The sequence below is a fragment of the Schistocerca americana genome, chromosome 4, assembly GCF_021461395.2.
Source record: "Schistocerca americana isolate TAMUIC-IGC-003095 chromosome 4, iqSchAmer2.1, whole genome shotgun sequence".
Lineage (NCBI taxonomy): Eukaryota > Metazoa > Arthropoda > Insecta > Orthoptera > Acrididae > Schistocerca > Schistocerca americana.
This window is the reverse complement of record NC_060122.1, coordinates 404,805,803-404,811,802: the sequence shown is the minus strand read 5'-3', so window position 1 is coordinate 404,811,802 and position 6,000 is coordinate 404,805,803.

Sequence of the window (6,000 nt, the reverse complement as noted above, 5' to 3'; positions counted from 1 at the left end):
AAAGGAAACAGTACAAACCAGAACCTCACATATCAAATACATTACGTAAAAATAGCGCAGTACACAGGGAAAAACGCACTTGAAAAATGGGGAACGCTTTGTGTAAATTTTTTTTAAATTTTAAACATCATACACAATCTTCTGTCCACAGTATACACTAATAGACATTGATAACTACTCGTACTTAAACATCGCTCCTCACAACCGTCTTCTAACCAAACTGCGTGCCTACGGAGTATCGCCTGGATTCGTGATTTCCTGTCAGAAAGGTCACAGTTCGTAGTAATAGACGGAAAGTCATCGAGTAAAACAGAAGTAATATCCGGCGTTCCACAAGGAAGTGTTATAGGCCCTCTATTGTTCCTGATCTATATTAACGACGTAGGAGACAATCTGAGTAGCCGTCTTAGATTGTTTGCAGATGATGCTGTCATTTACCGTCTTGTTAAGTCATCAGATGATCAAAACGACTTGCAAAATGCTTTGGATAAGATAACGGTATGGTGCGAAAAGTGGCAATTGACCCTGAATAAAGAAAAGTGTGAAGTTATTCACATGAGTACTAAAATAAATCCGCAAAATTTCGATTATACGATAAGTCACACAAATCTGAGGGTTATAAATTCAACTAAATACTTAGGGATTACAATTACAAATAACCTAAATTGAACGATCACATAGATAACATTGTGGGTAGAGCAAACCAAAGACTGCGATTCATTGGCAGAACACTTAGAAGGTGCAACACGTCTACCAAAGAGACTGCTTACACTACGTCTGTCCTCCCTATTTTGGAGTATTGCTGTGCGGTGTGGGATCCGCATCAGGAGGGACTGACGGATGACATCGAAAAAGTACAAAGAAGGGCAGCTCGTTTTGTATTATCGCGGAATAGGGGAGATAGTGTCACAGACATGATACGTAAATTGGAATGGCAGTCACTAAAACAAAGGCGTTTTTCATTGCGACGGGATCTTCTCGTGAAATTTCAATCACCAGTTTTCTCCTCCGATTGCGAAAACATTCTGTTGGCACCCACCTACATAGGGAGAAATGATTATCACGATAAAATAAGAGAAATAAGGGTTCGCACAGAAAAATTTAAGTGCTCGTTTTTCCCGCGTGCCGGTCGAGAGTGGAACGGTAGAGAGACAGCATGAAGGTGGTTCATTGAACCCTCTGCAAGGCACTTTATTGTGAATAGCAGAGTAATCACGTAGATGTAGACGTAGATAAATAAAAGAAAATCGTGCCTGGTAGCAGAAAAGTCACTTACAAACAAACCGACTGTTTTCAAAGTCGCAGGTCTTCACAAACCATTTATAATAGGTCAAATCAGACTTTCTGTAGTAGTTTTTGCGGACGATGAGTTGAAACGTTCGTTTAGTTTCGTCGTCGGAACTTCCGTTCAAATGTTCAAATGCATATGAATTCCTAAGGGACCAAACTGCTGAGGTCATCGGTCCCTAGACTTACACACTACTTAAACTAACTTGTGCTAAGAACAACAAACACACCAATGTCCGAGGGAGGACTCGAATCTCCGGCGGGAGGGGCCGCGCAATCCGTGACATTGCGCTTCAAACCGCTCGGCCACTCCGCGCGGCTGGAGCTTCCGTGGCGTCAAGCTAAGTCCCACTAGCGGCCGCTACCAGAATCCAGACACTCTAACCAGTGTGCAGCGTGCGAGACAAATTACGCTACAATTGTCCCGTTGATCTACTCGGAAACGTTTACTGGTGAACTCAGACTTACCCTTTACGCTGCTACGCTACTAAATCATAGGGTCGCCAACGTCGTTGTGATCTCTGAGACAAAGTTAAAACCTCCGCTACTTTTATACTAAAAGTAAAAACACTATCTGTTCAGAAGTATTGCACTTAAACCAATAGTTACACACCTGTGTAATGCGGAATTGATCACTAAACGTAACAAGGGCCAGTATGAAAGGAGACAGCGAGTATTGTGTTATCAGCAGAGAAGCAATAATGGCAGAATATTTCGGTCGTTAGGACTTGCTGACTTCGAGCGTGGACAAGTCACTAGATGTCACCTAAGTAACAAACATGTCAGGCATATTTCAATCCGTCTGCAGCTGCTTAGGTCGACTGTTGCTGAAGTGACTGCGAAGTGTACATGCGAGGGGACGACCATGGCTAAACAAAGGTCAAGGCAGACCTTGTGTACTGATAAAAGGGAACAGTCGAGCACCGCGGAGGGTCCTTTTAAAAAATCACTTACGATCAGCGGAGGGAATCTCTCGTGAGTACCAAATTGCTACCAACAGTCCAGCTAGAGCAGCGATTGTGCGTAGGGAGTTATAAAGAATGGGATACAACGGTCAAGCAGCTGCTCATAAGTCAACCATTTGTGTATTCAATGTCAGACGACACTTGAGGAGTAGTAAAGAGCGACATCACTGGACAGTAGATGACTGCCAAAGACTTATCTTGAGTGATGAATCACGCTATACCCTGTGGCAAACCGATACAAACTTTTGGATATGGCGAATGCCTGGAGAACGTTACCTGCTTTTATGTACATTGCTAATAGTGGAGCCGGCCGCGGTGGCCGAGCGGTTCTAGGTGCTTCAGTCCGGAACCGCGCTGCTGCTTCGGTCGCAGGTTCGAATCCTGCCTCGGACATGGATGAGTGTGATGTCCTTAGGTTAGTTAAGTTTAAGTAGTTCTAAATTCTAGGGGACTGATGACCTCAGATGTTAAGTCCCATAGTGCTCAGAGCTATTTGTACCATTTTTGAGCTAACAGTGCAGTACGCAGAGCTGGCGATACGGATAATTTATTCCTCGTTCCTGCTCAACCACTGTTACCTCTAGTTTCTTGAGAGTAAGCTGACGATATGTTAAATTCTAAGCTTTAGTCATTCGTGCATTCAGCAGGCACATACAGCTCGTAAGTCCGCTTACAGTAAGTTAATGATTTCACGCTACAAGGCGTGAATTGCTGTCTCAGAACTTTCTGCTCCAGTTATCATGTAATTAACCGTCGTCACCGACAAAGACTCTTCATTGGCTGTACATCAAAGTCTTTCGTGTATTGTTAAGCAGACATATATGTTTATGATTAATTATAGAAGGCTGTACTTCACAAATTTTGTAATAAATTGATCGTCCTGTTTCCATACTATGGTTTTTTCTTGAATTAGGTCCCAGAATGGGATATTTATTGTCGCTGGTCGGGTTCAGATTCATAATAATGAATTCAGATCTCATTACATGTTACTACTCTTTCGAAAAATCTATTTCCCTATTTGAAGTTGCGGTGGGTCAATGCCCTTTCAGTGCAAAGACAGCTGGAGAAAGACTAAGAATAGTCACCGAAAGAAGACCTCTAAGTAACAAGGTGCAGAAAGACATGGCCATGGAGTCTACACTGTCAGAATATCGTTGATATAACTTCTCTTCTTGTACGTCTACGACATGTTCTCTTTGAGTCAGCGGTTTAATGAAAGATAATGTATGTACATTTGATAACTGAAGTGTCGTGTGAATGACATGTAGTTGTCAATATTTTCAGTATCTGTAATTGCAAACGTACATTTGAATATATTTAGGCCTGTAGGTTGTTTTAAAGTGATGTGAAAAATATAGAAAAGGCACAGAAATGAAAAAAAATTATATGGGAAATTACGGTATCTTTAAACAGAACATTAATTTAAGAGGACAAGGATCGAAATGCACTGCGCATTAATGACAAAAAGAAGTAAGGTAAAAACCTTTTTTCACTGTAGATGCCTATTATTCATTACTAAACAGCCAGACGTAGTCACAACCTTAGTCAATACATTATCGACAAGATAAAAAGCAAAAGGTTGTTAACTCCCTCTCCATATTGTTTCTTCAAAAGTAACTTCTTTAACAGCAGTTTATGCGTTTCATTTAAGTCTGCTTTTTACACTGAAGCCAAATGTTTCTACCACCAACTTCCAGCTGTCATTTCATAGCCCGTTTAGCATTAGCCCACAATACCCCATCTCCGATTCTTTAATGAATCGAACTTCCATATATAAAACAACTTCGTATTATATTTAAAGTCTCTTGAAAATCGCTAAGTGCTCTCATTGTCAACCAACGGATGAGTATAACCGGGCTATTTTGCATTTCGTTTTAAGAAAATACAGTCTTTCACGTATTTCAATGCTTATGATTTCGTATCTCCTGGAATATGTGACGTATAAAGGTACAATTTTGCAAATACATTCGGTGGTGTATGTGGGTACTGTCTGCAAAAGTGTTGCAAATACAGTTAGTAGTAAAGAAGTAAAAATTTAAAACGTCATGGCTGATGCTGAAGTTCTACTGCATAACCAGCGAAGATGTAGTAAGAGATGAACTTATTTCCTTCCATTATTCTGTGGGAAATGTCAACAAGAAACAATTACGTAAAAGGTTTGAAATTATGTTAAAGTTAGTCGGAAGTCGCTAAGTGCTTTCATTCTCAAATACGGGATGAGTATAATGTGAGTAATTTGCGCGTCATGAACTAAGCTGCCTTAAGACATACAATGTTTCTAGCTTTAACATTTGACTTACTGTGTGAAACCTTTAACGTACCATTGTAGTTCTTAAAGAGTAGATTATGACAGCATTTAAAATTTCTGAATTCGATCAATAATTATGTGAGCTACCGAAAATCATGTTTTCGTAGCCCCTGCAATTCGTTTGATCGGCAATATGCAAGTGGGTTCGGGAGACGCAACTGCGTCAGGTGGTGTACGAAATTTACATCAGTAATGGGCGAAGATGAGATACAGTTCTTGTTCACCAGACTATGGAACAAGCAGACACCTAGTGCCTATAGCGCAAGAAGATAACGACTATTTAGTGCACTTTATGGAACGGGCTTTGGGCAATTCATTTATGTGGTGATAGGTTTTTTACGCGATTCAGCTTGAACTAATTTACTTTATGTAAATTTCTGTTAACTAATAGTGCAACAAAATGCTTTTAAACAAACTAATTAAACTGCTGCATATTATTTGTTTGTTATTAATAAAATTACAGGACTAGATGCACCAACTGTGGGACAAATATAAATACACGATAAGCGTTTTATTTCTACATTTATTGCCCATTATGCACCACGTACGAATTGTGGGTACTTCATCATTATCATAATCTTCTTCAGCCATTTGACATCCACTGCTTGGTCAAGGTCTCACTAGACTTTTACACGCGTTACAATCTTTTTCTTCAAGCATCCAAGCTTCTGTTCCATGTGTTGTAGAGTCACCTATCCACACCCAAAATAATGGCTTTGAGAAAAATGGAGTACTGAAGGCGAATGTTTAGTCAGATATGCTGCAGCATTTCATTATAAGGCAGTGAGTTGTTATCATACACAGCCGGCCGGAGTGGCCGAGCGGTTCTAGGCGCTACAGTCTGGAACTGCGCGACCGCTACGCTCGCAGGTTCGAATCCTGCCTCGGGCATGGATGTGTGTGATGTCCTTAGGTTAGTTAGGTTTAAGTAGTTCTAAGTACTAGGGGACTGATGACCTCAGCAGTTAAGCCCCATAGTGCTCAGAGCCATTTGAACCATTTTTTGTTATAAGAAAACTAATGGCTTTCACAATACTGTGCGCGACACGGTTGCATTTGATGGCAGCAGTCGTCATTGTGTAGGCTGCGGCTGGAAAAAATGGACCAGCCCACGCATCTATCTGGAATGACTCTCAGTGGTCGTCACCAGTCACGCTTCTGTTTACTTTTGAGCGAGCCTCCAGTTCACATAGAAATGGTTCAGATCAGGTGTAGCAGCAAGAGTGTCACAGTAGGAGTAATCGAACAAAATCTCTTGTTTCCCACATAATTCATAAAAATTTGTTGCTTACGTGTCTTTACGTGTGCTTAGTCAGTTTAGGATTTGAGTCCCGAAAATCGAATTACTTGTTACTAGCTTTCTATCCTTTTCCTCCATGCTAAATGAAAGACACACTTGCTGACAGTTACTTCCTTTAGAAGTATTCCAGAATAATGGTT